Source organism: Panulirus ornatus, chromosome 64, assembly GCF_036320965.1.
Source record: "Panulirus ornatus isolate Po-2019 chromosome 64, ASM3632096v1, whole genome shotgun sequence".
Taxonomy (NCBI): Eukaryota; Metazoa; Arthropoda; class Malacostraca; order Decapoda; family Palinuridae; genus Panulirus; species Panulirus ornatus.
In genome coordinates, this window is record NC_092287.1 from 3852536 (window position 1) to 3867392 (window position 14857).

Here is a 14857-nt window from a genome sequence, read left to right on the forward strand (position 1 = left end):
TCACTGAGACTCTGGGTAGGCAGGGGGCACGCCCTAGCGAGGCTTTGTGGCTAGCAGGGAAGCCGGGCAGGCCAGAGCCTGGAGAGCTGTCGCCCAAGTCGGACGGACCATCTCGCACGCACGGATATCCCTCCCCCACCACCCCCCAAGGTAAGGCCCCGGGAGTCCCTCCTGATGACAAGATAAACGGATCATTCTGTAGTGGTAGGTCCAGTGAGCAGGTCCTCAATTTGGTGCCGCTTAGCCAAGGGACAATCCGGATTTCTGCAACTCTTTTCTTCACATTTTGATAAGCAGTGTGTGTGGATTTGGTGTCATAAGGTATGTTTTCTGCCTCGTACACAAGCCAGGAGAGAAAGGCAGGGCTACACACACATGTCACAAGTGAGTTGTGAGCGGGAGTTCAAAAATGGATGGCATCGGGTCATAGATCTTCTACTTTTCGTGTGGCACGTCTGAGGAGAGGATGTCACTGCTGTCATGTCATACTGTGTAGCAAGTCTTGTAAGGAGCAGTTGTGGTGGGAGGGGAATTGCGTAGTACATCTCCAACGCCTTTCCATGATCATCAGTTTTATATTTTCCATTCCTTGTCATAAACACTTCAGCAGAAGCTGCATGAATTGGCAGAAATTCAGTGTGTGTGTGTGTGTGTGTGTGTGTGTGTGTGTGTGTGTGTGTGTGTGTGTGTGTCTTCGGTCATGTTCTCATACATCCTGGACCTGAAGGATGCATGGAACATGCGGAGGATCACCTTCTAACCTCGTTATCTTTGAACTTTGCCACCAGACTGACTTTCGCTTTTAAACTTTTCACTGTGAGTGGTCGGATCGGAATTAGGAGTGGTGCAAGAAGGGCGTACGCCCCGGTGGCGGCTGCAACAAGTCGGGGCGAGTGGGTTGAAGGTTACCTGTCGTGGTGGCAGTGCCCCTCGCCCACCCGCCCGCCCGCCCGCCCGCACCTGTCGTTTTATACATCATTTACCCCCCAGCAGGCGACCCCAGGAGGGAAACAGTGACACGAGCGCGCCTGGGGAGCGAGGAAATGTGACCGGCCGTGTGAATTTTTTTTTCCGGTGGATTTCGTGTTGTTGTTATGAGAAGTGATACTTGTGTTCGAGACAAAGGACAGTCGTCGGTGGCGCCCACGATGCACGCCAGCCTCCTACACCGCTGGTCCTTGGCCCCTAGGCGTTGCCGCCCGCCGCCCGTGCCCTCCCCCCCGGCGACTCCTGCAGAAGGCGTAGGGACCAGAAGGTGTGCGTGTGTGCGGGGAGAGAGAGAGAGAGAGAGAGAGAGAGAGAGAGAGAGAGAGAGAGAGAGAGAGAGAGAGAGAGAGAGAGAGAGAGAGTCTTTACGCTACACACAAACACGAAACACAAATCACTGCTCATCTCTACGACCGGATCATCTCGAAGTCTGGTCAGTTCTCTCTCTCTCTCTCTCTCTCTCTCTCTCTCTCTCTCTCTCTCTCTCTCTCTCTCTCTCTCTCTCTCTCCCTCACGTCGCCGGCTCTTGTGCAACAAGCCGCCCCGGCCCCTGTGGGTTAAGCGAGCGAGCGGGTCAGTCAGGCGGCGGGAAGGGAGGGAGAGTCCGTCCAGGGGCCCAGGAATACTGACGAAGAGGAACGGGGTGTGTCACACACACACACACACACACACACACACACACACACACACACACACACACACACACACACACAAACAGGGGAGGACCATTTGCGAGGGTGAGACAGATGAGTGTGTCATACCGAGGGTCGTGGTCAGTATCTAGAACCATTAGGGTGAATGGATGGGGCTGAGAGGGGCTGGGTGTTGGAGGATAATGATAGACTGACCCGTGGAATACATCAAGAGGCAATCAAGCAGGTGCTATATGGCCGGCAGCAGTAAACTAATTAGTGTGGCTATTCAGCCGTCAACGCTCGAAGTGTTCTAACTACACGACGACCACAAAACTGAATTCTCTTTAAAGAAATTACCCTTAGAGACAATGATGAAGGGTGAGACAAACCACTTGACCTGACCTGACCTGACCTGACGTAACTTTACCTAGCCATTATGGCTCCCCCTCCCCAACCCACCCTAGCCATGTGAACAGACACAACTAACAGACACTTCTCCCTTAAAGACAAAGAGACAATAACGTTGTCCAAGATCGAATATACACAATCAGCGTTCCCGGTGCAATAGCCGTCACGAGTCGTTGCCGGCTGCCGGCCAAATAACAGGTCCTTGGGGGAAGAAGGATGAGCCAGTAAGGCACGGAAGGCGGAGGGAATGTACGGTGCTCAGAGGAAAATCTGTGAAGACGAGTGAAATCGACAGGAAAATTCGCGAGAGTGTACAAAATGCTTGGAAGAATCAAATGTTTACACACACATACATAAATACATGCATACACAAATTAGAGAGAGAGAGAGAGAGAGAGAGAGAGAGAGAGAGAGAGAGAGAGAGAGAGAGAGAGAGAGAGAGAGAGAGAGAGAGAGAGAGAGGAGAATAAGAAATATGACAGCAGGACTTGGCTTACTACTTTTTCTCCCGTTGAAATCACCCAAGGTAAATCTATGATGAAGGGGTTTTGGGGGGCTGTTGATATATTTACGACTTCTGATTGGACGCCTCCTAACGGGTGACTGGCGAGCTCACTTCTCATTGGTGGGCTCCCACCTGTCCACTTACCGACTGCCTCGTGGCTGGTCTGTCATTGGTCAGCTAAATCCCCCAGGCCGCTCGCTCAGTGGCTGCATCTTCAACCGGTTAAATACGTCGTTTGTGCGGGTGATCAGTGATTGGTTAGTTTCTTCTCTCTCTCTCTCTCTCTCTCTCTCTCTCTCTCTCTCTCTCTCTCTCTCGATGTGGCATTGATGGATGACACCCTCACCTGTTTCCCCATCATCCAATCGGCATTTCCCGCCATCAGATGGCACAGAAATGTCACCTGATTGGTTATTCATGGTTGCATGGCAGCTCTTGATTGGCCGCCGTGCTGACTGGCAGGTCAGCGAGTCACATGATTGGTGCGTCAAAACATATGGGTCACCGAGTCACCCGATTGGTCATAGCGATTCTCGAACAGGTCACCAAGTCACCTGATTGTCACAGTGGCGCCCGCGATACGCCACCAAAGCACCTGATTGGTCACAGTGACGTCACCAGGTAACCTGATTGGTCACAGTGACGTCACCAAGTAACCTGTTTGGTCACAGTGACTCCGGATAGATAAGAGTCACCTAATTGGTCAAAAAGACAAGAGTGTCTTCTTGCACTTTGGCAATCTTCTAGCCATTATTTTTTTTTAACTTACGTGAATAAAAGCCATAAAACCTCAGTTAATAAAGCAACAAAAAAAAAAAAAATAAAACCTGTTAAAAATTAGACAAAAAAATCGAGTTAAAATTCCTAGAGACAAACTTTTCCTAAAATCACACGTAAACATGTTAAAAAAAAAAGACAAAATATTAATCTCTGGACCAACAACTGAACACTTTTCAAAATACAGGAACCAGATTGGGAAGGAGAGTAATTCATTCTACTCTCACAACTCACTGGGTAGAAAAACACTTTACGAATTGTTAAGCCAGACGAACGTCAGAAGATGCTGGCCACCACTAGATTACAGAGAAGTAGCCCGAAGCCATTGTTGGAACCTGGCCATCTTTCCTTGTGTTGCTAGCCAGGCTTACACAACGCCCACATGGCGGAGGGGGGAAAAAAATTAATAAAAGACAGGAAGTAATTTGTTCCTACTAATTCCAGGCAGATTTCTTTCGCTCTTGCAACACGACGCAAAGAAGCGACCCGAACTGAACTGCTGTCGAACGTACCTACAAATGACTTAGTGAACACTTTAACGTAATACAATTTCTTAATTTGTCATCTACAACGCGCCATCAATTCATTATAACTTGTTAGCTCGAACACCCAGTGGGGTTTCCCATGATGTATATTTTCATTCATAGTTTATAATAATCATCACCCAACAGCACAACACGGCTTTATCTTCCTGTCAGCCACAACGTCACAAGGCTATATTTCTTGTCAACTACAACATAATGCAGCGGCCAAGAACTGTAGCAGACAATCAATCAATTTCAACATGTCAGCGACTGAGATTCGCTCGGCGTCAAATGCATCTCAGAGAAATGCGTTCGGTTACGCAAGGTTCGTAATACCATGACATTTAGATAATCTTTGGTAATTTGCACACTTTCCATTACATATTCTAGACTGAGGCAGAAAAAAAAATGAAACTACGTAATTCATCACATCAACCTGTTGTTATCAAGGGAGTTCGCAATAGGCGTAAAAAAAATCTATAAGCCTTATCATTATTCCTTTTGGCCTCAATAGAACTATTCTCACAGTGCTCTCAATAAAGCTATTCTCACAGTGGGTCGTAAAAGAAAGTCACATAACCTCTTCATCAGAAAAAAGTCACTGTTTTCATCTTGGAATGAATGTTTAACAAAGGCACATATAGCCTAATTAAGAATAAGTCATTTCCTTCCTTCGCTTATAGCCTTTCACTTTCTGATAATAACAGATTCAAATCCTTTTCCTCTCATTTGATATACATCCTTTTTTTTCAATGATGGAGATTAAATATTTTCAATCCACGAACATATCATTTCGCTTCCTTTCATTACCGTTTCTATACTTTAACATTTCTCTATGTTATCAGAGTAAACTTTCAGGCAATTCACTCCAACAACGACCTTCACTCAACAAGAAATCAATCTACATAAAGATACGAGAGACATTTCAAACCACCTTGACTCCTGAGTAGAGAGAGAGACGTGTTATCACATAGGACGCCATGACCATAGATGGAATGTTTACAACGACGGTGCTGCCACACAGCGGTGACGGGGAACGTGACCACTAACGCCCAAGCTTTCGCTTTATGGCGCTTATATCCACCGGGGTTAAACTAACACGCTATGTAGCTATTATTTCCCTTGTAGAGGTAGAGATAACAAAGTCCCTTGATCATTCTAATGCTATTAGACATAGAAACAAGAAACGTTTGACCTGACTGGACCCTTTGAAAGACGTCTACAACCCACAACTTTAGTGCATACAACACAGCATATTGAACACCACTTAAATATTCACTTCTTTTTTTACTCCTACAGTATACCTATCCTGCATACACTATCATTCCTACAGCTGCAGAGATCAACATTCTACTTACGTGGCCACACCCACTAAGTCTAAGATCTGTAAATAGCCCACATATGACCCCCCCAACCCCCCACCTTCTCCCATGACCTTGGCCAGAGGAGCCAAATGTGAAAATCTGGTATTGTTCGCGCGTCTATAGACGCCTGGCGCAACCCAGCGCCATCTGTGACCATCTTACCTCCACTCTCGTTAGGTCTGCCATCTGTCTCACCAGCTCCTACTTTCGGTGGAGTTAGCACTTTGATGAATATATATATATTCTTAAAACAGACATCTGTCATATGTTTTAACGAAGTTCTTAACTGATTGATCAGTAACTCGTGTCCGGCCTGTGTTATTCCATCTTTCGCAAGAGATCTCGACCATGTAGGGAAAACACAACCACAGCGAATGTTGTGTGTCGAGTAGTGCATTGGTGAGGGAGGTAAATTTCGTAAGTCTCTGAACATATAAATCCAGTTGTTCCGTCCTCTCTCTCTCTCTCTCTCTCTCTCTCTCTCTCTCTCTTGTGTCATCCCGGATGATGTGATTATTACACGAAAGTGCCCTTGGGAACTTGTGTTTCATTTTCCCCGTGGACTCACTGGAATATATATATATATATATATATATATATATATATATATATATATATATATATATATATATATATATATATATATACACTGTTCCATTTCCCGCGTTAAGAACAGAGGACTGAGCCTTTGAGGGAATATCCTCACTTGGCCCCCTTCATTGTTCCTTCTTTTGGAAAATCAAAAACGAGAGGGGAGGATTTCCAGCCCCCCGCTCCCTCCTCTTTCAGTCGCCCTCTACGACACGCAGGGAATACGTGGGAAGTATTCTTTCTCCCCTATCCCCAGGGATATATATATATATATATATATATATATATATATATATATATATATATATATATATATATATTCAATATGTCTTCACCCCCCCTCTCTCTCTCTCTCTCTCTTCCATCCTCTTCCTTCTCTCTCTTCCGTCCCCTTCCATCTCTCATGTAAGTCAAGGAAAACCCAAATTTGGATACAGCACAGTTTCTTCGAGTGTGGGCGGGACCGTTGCGGGCCCCGCCCGCGTGTGGGCGGGCGTGATCTTTAAACACCCCCGCCCACTGCCCACGGTGACCGGTACCCACCCCCCACCACCGTGTTATTTGGGTGGCAGTGTGGGCGGCCAGGGGTCAATATTACCAAGTCACCCACCCTGCTGCTTGCTGTAGGCGGTAACCTCTGACATTTCACATCCCTTGGCTACACTGCAGCGCCTACCTCGCTGTCACCGGCTGACTTTATTCGTTCGCTCTTTACTACGGCGATGAAAGTGAGGTAAAAAAAAAAAAAAGTAAAGGAGGATATCATTCACTTCAAATGAATCATTAACGGGACCATAAATCAACTATGATTCAGTTTCTAATCGTTTCAATCGACGTTGCCAAGAGTTCTCGAAGGTCACCGTTGTAGCTCTTTGGCTAAAGTACTGGGGACTTTTTTTTTGTAATGTGGCGTTCGTTCTACTGCAGATGAACCGAAGTTCAGTTTGCTAATGATGCAATACGTAATTGAAGCCACTGCTCTGAGATGCACAGGCTGTAATTAAGGAACTGCTTATGTGAATGTAATTATTGGGTGATCATCGTGTGGTAAGGTTTTTATTTGCCTCTGATGGCCTGGGGCTGGCTCGCCACCGTGAGAACTGATAAGAGATGAGGTACAAGAGTAGACGGGAACACGGACAGACGAACGGAGTAGGCACTGCCGAAAAGCAGACAGATAAGAGACAGACACAAGCATTCAGACGGGAGGACAGACATACAGACCGGATGGCATGGACTCAAACACATACAAACATAGACACACGGACGCACAGAGAGAGAGAGAAGAGAGAGAGAGAGAGAGAGAGAGAGAGAGAGAGAGAGAGAGAGAGAGAGAGAGAGAGAGAGAGAGAGAGAGAGAGTGAATGTAGATAGACAAGACAGACAGAGAGACAGACAGTACGGGGACGACGGAGAGGACCCCGTCGACCATCCACAACAATGACATAAGGATCACCAGGTCCTCTGGCCCGTGTCGCCAGCCTAGGACGCCCTTGCTGGCCTGGGACGCCCTTGCTGGTTCGGGACGCCCCTGCTGGCCTGGGACGCCTCACCAAGACCCGAGTGAGAGGAACTGGGTCACCACGTCTTTGTGTTGGTGCCCTCGACACATCCCCCCAGACCCGTCGCCGGGGTGCACCTGAGTCCTCGTCTCCCGGGAGACCTTCACGTCTCGTTTAGGACCATCAAGGACAACCACCTCCTCCTCCTCCTCCTCCTTCTCTACTCCCTCCTCCTCTCCCCCTCGCCCACCCTCCTCCTCCTCCTCCTCCACCACCTGTCCTCATTTATAAACTTGAATATAATTTGAACACCAACACCCCCGAAGGCTAAGCCATCATCTCATGAGCCCCGTCTGCAGCAGCTGGGGAGAGTTCCTGTCGGTCTGTACCTCCCCAGCAGGGAGGGGTGGGGGGTTGGTCTTCTTCTTCATCACCCCAAAAACCCACTTCGAACATAAACCACCAGGTGGGGAGGATATGGTTTACACACACACACACACACACACACACACACACACACACACACACACACACACACACACAGCGCCCAGCACCAACACGACCCTCCTCCCCCACTCCCCAGGTCCGGACCTCCCCCACCCCCTTTCCCCTCTCCCAACACGCCCTTGACCGGGGAAAGTGGCACGACCCCCCCATCCCACGCCGGACGACTCTCGTGAAGTTGGTACATGCCACCCTTCTGGTGTACGACCCCCCCACCAGGCAGGTCCTCGTCCAACGCGCACACAAACGGTGCCGGACGCCCTCTGTCGACCGCCCCACACTGGTTTTGGGGCCACTTCTTGCTTCCCTTGGGGGGTCTCGAACCCTTGTTCTCGTGGAGTTAAGCACCACTCGAGTTTTTAATCCAGTACCTGGTAGCCACCACATGCCTCTTAAAGTGTGAAACACACAAGTAAAGTTTGTTGCATTATGGTACATATGTATATATGTTACATATCTAAACCTCAATTTCTCCTATGTAACATAACCCACATAATACGAAAGTGCACTTGGGAACTTCTCGTGTTTCATTTTCCCCGTGGACTCATAGGAATTTACATATATATATATATATATATATATATATATATATATATATATATATATATATATATATATTGATATCAAGAGGAGTTTCGTAGCATCTGTGATTCGTGTTTCCTGATCTAGTTCAAGCCAGAACACAATACATTTTTACACAAGGAAAAAAAATCAAGGTTCACAATCCCCCCCCCTTCCTTGGGAACGCCCAATCCCTGGGTCCTCCCACACGCCCACAACAGCTGCTGCTCCTTGTTCCCTTGTCTTATGTTGCCTACAATCGTGTTGCTACTGTTACTTAACTGTTGTTACTATTACTTAACTGTTGCTGCTATTTCTTATCTGTTGCTTCTATGACTTAACTGTTGCTACTATTACTTAACTGTTGCTACTGTTTCTTATCTGTTGCAACTGTTACTTTTCAATTCTGCTTTTTTGTCTACGCTACTGCAGTCGCTTCTTCTGCCGTCTCTGTTCTGCTGTTGGGATTTGCGTCCACTGTTGCTTCTACCGTTGCTTTCTTTCTGTTCATCGTCCTACTGCTGTTGTCTTTGATCCTCCTACTGTTTCTGTTGGTATTACTGCTACAGTTGTTTCTGTTGCTTCTGCTGTTGCACTTGTTTCTATTCTCCTGTTGCTGCCCTTTTGTTTTGTTGCTCCTGTTGCTGCCGTTGTTTCTGTTGCTCGTTCCTGCTGCTGCAGTGTTTACTGTTGCCCCTGCTGTTGTCGTTTCCCTTCCTTCCGCAGTTGTTCCCGTTGCGCCTGCTCCTGTTTCCTGACTCTGCTTCCCTGCTCCTCGTCCTCCTTCTGCTTAAAACTCTCTCTTCCGCTACTACTCTTTCTGCTCATGTCCTCTACCCACCCTCTCTCTCTCCCTCCTCCACCCCAACTCAAACTTCATCAGCTGTTTCATCAGCTGTTTCATCAGCTGTTGTCGGTTCTCGCACGACCTTCGGCCCTGTGCAGCTTCCAAAGACACAGGTGGAGAAACACCTGCCCTAGCTGGACACACACACACACACACACACACACACACACACACACACACTACAACCCCGAAGGTGATATGATTGGAAGAAATGGATTTGATTGGGTTAGCCTCGGACTGGGGTTATGGCGCGTGACTCCCCCTCACCATACCCTCTTTATCATACACAGACCCCCATCCCCTTTTACCATACCTATTGGCAACTCCAGCCAGAGCCTCTCCCACCATTCCCACAGATTGCATGACCTCATGCAAAGGTTCGCCATGAACTCACGTACAGGGAAACTGGAAAGATGAGAGGAAACGAAGACAGTAAAAAGAAAAAAAAATGAGGTCAGGAAGGGAGAGAAAACGCAAGTCACACTACAACTCATAACAATTTTTTTTTCTTTTTTGTGCTGCTCATGAAAGTAAAAGTCAGTGAACCCTGGCAGGGTTGAGAGATGGGGTCGCTGGCTGTCTGTGGTCCGACAGACTCATATGTCCCTCTGTAACAAACTTAGGCTTTGACTTGTGTGGAGACCAAGTCGCGAGATGGAAAAGCTGCTACTACTACCACTACTACTGCCTGCAACAGACAGACCCCTAAAAACACTTCTCTATGAGAGAAATGTTGATGATTATAGACATCGTGCCTTGAACGAATGATTCCGAAGAACGAACTTTCCACACGGCCAAAAAATAATCACGAAATCTTACGAAATCGGATCAAGCGTCTAATTTCTCCGTACAAAGCTGATATATATATGAACCGCCCTTCCTCCCTGTCTACGGAGAGGTCACGTCGGGCTATGTAGGTCACGCCAGCTTCTATACATGAACGGCCAAACTGGATTCAAGAGGTGGCATTCCACCGGGAGACACTTTCTCTGACTCCGAACACTCTCCATCTCTGTCTGGGGAGTTGGGAGAGGAAGCGAAGCCCCGTCTGGGGCATGGGAGAGGACGAGAAGCCTCGTCTGGGGCATGGGAGAGGACGAGAAGCCTCATCTGGGGCATAGGAGAGGACGAGAAGCCGCGTCTGGGGCATGGGAGAGAACGAGAAGCCTCGTCTAGGGCATGGGAGAGGACGAAAAGCCTCGTCTGGGGCACGGGAGAGGACGAGAATCCTCGTCTGGGGAATGGGAAAGTTCGCGAAGGCTCGATCGAGGAATGGGAGAGGGCGGGAAGGCTCGTTCGAGGGATGGAAGAGGACGAGAAGGCGGGATTGTCATGTGTGGACGTACGTGAGGAGGGAAAGTGATAGGGTCAGGGAGATGTTCATGAGGGCTTCGCCTATATGTGGGCAGGAGTCTGGGGTGAAAGGTCCGGGGTCACGAGGAGGGTTCACGCGGGATTCCCGTCAGTGTTAGCGAGTCCTGGATGCAGCAGGGAATGGGTTCTAGCACGAAACAATGGTTTCTAGTCAGAAATAATGGGTTCTAAGATGAAATAATGGACTCGGATAAAATAATAGCTTCGAGTATGAAATAATGAGTTTTTGGATGAAATAATAAGTTCTTGTATAAAATAATGGATTCCAGTATAAAAAGAATGGGTTCCAGTATGAAATAATGGGTTCCAGTATGAAATAGTGGGTTCTATGGTAGAAATAGATATATTCTAAGGGGAGGAAATTAGTTTATAAGATTACGGTAAACAGGTTTCAGAATGAGAGAAAAAAATAGTTTCCAGGACATAAGGAAAAAGTGTTTAATGTGGAGTTCAACAGCGTCGAGAATATTAAAGGAAACATGGCGCTGTGATCACGGAGCTGGTTTATTATATAGGGCATTACTCGGCGCCTTGCATCTGTAGTCTGTGTATGCCTACAGTCGTGTATGTATGCATGTATGTGTGAGCGTGTGAAGGTAAGATTGCTTAGTTTACACAAGGTTCAATCGAGTGTCAGGGAAAGTTTACATAAGACACACGAGTGTTTATATAATTCTCAAAAGTGACCTTACGTATTTGTTTATGCCACAAGACACACTTTAATACACTCGTCACACTGCACATGGACACATTAATACTTACATTAGTTCCAGGACTCACAGGAATACCTTGATATAACTGTTATATAACTAGATATACCCGTTACACCACTCAGATTAAAAGTCAACAACAAACACTGTGTCCATCGACGTCGTCCATGTTTTGTTTATACATCCACTAGATCTCTCTTAAACATTTTTCCGGCATCTGATTGCCATAAAACACAGAAAATAAAACATTCGGTAAATTGTTAGTTATAAATTGATTTGTCAAAATTATCATACAAATTTAGAATAATACAGTTCGTAATTTTTCTTATTGATCGATAGAATCAGAGAAAATTGAAATTGCACATCTGCCACTGCTTGCGCACTTCAAAGGAGCTTTGACCATATTTTGTCTGGATTACTCTTGAATTTAGGAATTAATTGTCTAGCGCACTCCACCATTAGTACCTACAATTCTAACTTACACTGGTTCACATGAGGGCCTGAAATGTGCGTCAAAAGCCTCGCCAGAGACCCAAAAGCCTAATACGAGACGCACCTTAGACTGGGCTGAAAAACCTTTCACAAAATGACAGAAACCGTGCCACTCTTCAAAGGTTATCTTCCTAACCTCTTGTCACCCAAGAACGTTATTTCTACAGGTCATTCACTCAAGTCATTCTAGGTCAACTGAAACCTCGTGTAATAGGAGAACATACGTAATTCCTGTGTCGTCAGTTCTGTTCAAGGTCAACAGAAAACAGTATGACTCCTGTTGACCGAAAGCATGTACACCTGCTCTGACTGGGCACATTTCCTGTAACCCCTGGCACACGACGGTACGACCCTTGAGCAGGACGGTACGACCTTTGAGCACACACACACACACACACACACACCAACGTTAATCACAAACGTGGAACGAAAATTGATCTTCCGAAAGTCAGTTCATGATTACCAGGAGATGGCAATGTCAGGTCATGAGAGATTCGAACCGTGTGTCCTCATGTTCCTCGTGAAATACCAGCTCTCCGCACCCATACACCCATTATGACCAACATTTCGAATTCCTTTTAAATGAGCTTCCATCCCACGGCGTCCCACGCTCTACACCCTTCCATCCCACGGCGTCCCACGCTCTACACCCTTCCATCCCACGCTCCACACCCACGATAATTGCTCTCCCACGCCCACCACGCCACAGGACCTGGGGGGTCCAGGAAGACCTGGTGTCCAGCAAGAAAGAGGTGGGGTGTACAACTCCATGCCCCCACCCTACCCCGGCCCCTCAACACCCACACGGAAGCTTGTGGGGGTGTGGGCGTTGCAGCCAGGTAGTCATGGGGTGGAGTACCCCCCTTCACCCATGGTCAGCCTCTCCCACACACACACACACCCTCTCACTTCCCTCACAGCTCTGTGTATCCATGACACTCCCTTCCACCGATCCCTGCCAACCCCATGAGCGATTTTTTCTCTCCCTTATCACCCCGTCTTTCACCCCATGGTGCCCCATGACCTCGCCCTAGGACCTCCCAACTCAACATCCCGTGACCCCGACACCCCCTACCCCATGAGCCATCTAGCCAGGGTTAAAGGTCTGGAAGGCTGGGGGCGGCACCCATCATTCCGTGATTGGTGGCTAACTGAGGCCCTAGGCTGGCCTCTGTCTGGTGTTGGAGGAGTGGAGGAGGCTGTGTTGGATGGGGAGGAGGAGGCTGTGTTGGAGGGGGAGGAGCAGGCTTCGTTGAAGGGGGAAGGCAAGTTCTGTTGGAGGAGAGGTGGCTGTGTTGGAGGGTTGAAGGAGACAGTGTTGGAGTGGGAAGGGGATACAGTGTCGGAAGGGTGGGGGAGACGGTGTTGGAGAGAGAGGGAGGGGGTGATACAGCAGTAAGTTTCCAGTCATTATGACGCAGTTTTATGTTGGCGCGGCTGAATGTCACATTAGGTCATCCTAGTGCGTTGTTACCACCGCTGACGGAGGCCTCGTAGGTGCTGACGGAGGCCTCGTTGGTGCTGACGGAGGCCTCGTAGGTGCTGACGGAGGCCTCGTTGGTGCTGACGGAGGCCTCGTAGGTGCTGACGGAGGCCTCGTTGGTGCTGACGGAGGCCTCGTTGGTGCTGACGGAGGCCTCGTTGGTGCTGACGGAGGCCTCGTTGGTGCTGACGGAGGCCTCGTTGGTGCTGACGGAGGCCTCGTAGGTGCTGACGGAGGCCTCGTTGGTGCTGACGGAGGCCTCGTAGGTGCTGACGGAGGCCTCGTAGGTGCTGACGGAGGCCTCGTAGGTGCTGACGGAGGCCTCGTAGGTGCTGACGGAGGCCTCGTTGGTGCTGACGGAGGCCTCGTAGGTGCTGACGGAGGCCTCGTTGGTGCTGACGGAGGCCTCGTTGGTGCTGACGGAGGCCTCGTTGGTGCTGACGGAGGCCTCGTTGGTGCTGACGGAGGCCTCGTTGGTGCTGACGGAGGCCTCGTTGGTGCTGACGGAGGCCTCGTAGGTGCTGACGGAGGCCTCGTTGGTGCTGACGGAGGCCTCGTTGGTGCTGACGGAGGCCTCGTTGGTGCTGACGGAGGCCTCGTAGGTGCTGACGGAGGCCTCGTAGGTGCTGACGGAGGCCTCGTAGGTGCTGACGGAGGCCTCGTTGGTGCTGACGGAGGCCTCGTTGGTGCTGACGGAGGCCTCGTAGGTGCTGACGGAGGCCTCGTTGGTGCTGACGGAGGCCTCGTTGGTGCTGACGGAGGCCTCGTAGGTGCTGACGGAGGCCTCGTTGGTGCTGACGGAGGCCTCGTTGGTGCTGACGGAGGCCTCGTAGGTGCTGACGGAGGCCTCGTTGGTGCTGACGGAGGCCTCGTTGGTGCTGACGGAGGCCTCGTAGGTGCTGACGGAGGCCTCGTAGGTGCTGACGGAGGCCTCGTAGGTGCTGACGGAGGCCTCGTAGGTGCTGACGGAGGCCTCGTAGGTGCTGACGGAGGCCTCGTAGGTGCTGACGGAGGCCTCGTTGGTGCTGACGGAGGCCTCGTTGGTGCTGACGGAGGCCTCGTAGGTGCTGACGGAGGCCTCGTTGGTGCTGACGGAGGCCTCGTAGGTGCTGACGGAGGCCTCGTAGGTGCTGACGGAGGCCTCGTAGGTGCTGACGGAGGCCTCGTAGGTGCTGACGGAGGCCTCGTAGGTGCTGACGGAGGCCTCGTAGGTGCTGACGGAGGCCTCGTAGGTGCTGACGGAGGCCTCGTAGGTGCTGACGGAGGCCTCGTAGGTGCTGACGGAGGCCTCGTTGGTGCTGACGGAGGCCTCGTTGGTGCTGACGGAGGCCTCGTAGGTGCTGACGGAGGCCTCGTTGGTGCTGACGGAGGCCTCGTTGGTGCTGACGGAGGCCTCGTAGGTGCTGACGGAGGCCTCGTAGGTGCTGACGGAGGCCTCGTAGGTGCTGACGGAGGCCTCGTTGGTGCTGACGGAGGCCTCGTTGGTGCTGACGGAGGCCTCGTTGGTGCTGACGGAGGCCTCGTAGGTGCTGACGGAGGCCTCGTAGGTGCTGACGGAGGCCTCGTTGGTGCTGACGGAGGCCTCGTTGGTGC

General features: G+C 49.7%; 1 protein-coding gene across 1 annotated transcript in view; it reads left to right on the forward strand.

Annotated features, from left to right (window-relative positions):
- Positions 1 to 14857, forward strand: part of LOC139746230 (uncharacterized) — a 51943-nt gene continuing 37086 nt past the window's right edge. The window contains exon 1 of the mRNA XM_071657208.1: positions 1 to 150. The gene's annotated coding sequence lies outside the window, so the exon portion shown is untranslated. The remainder of the gene's footprint in view (positions 151 to 14857) is intronic.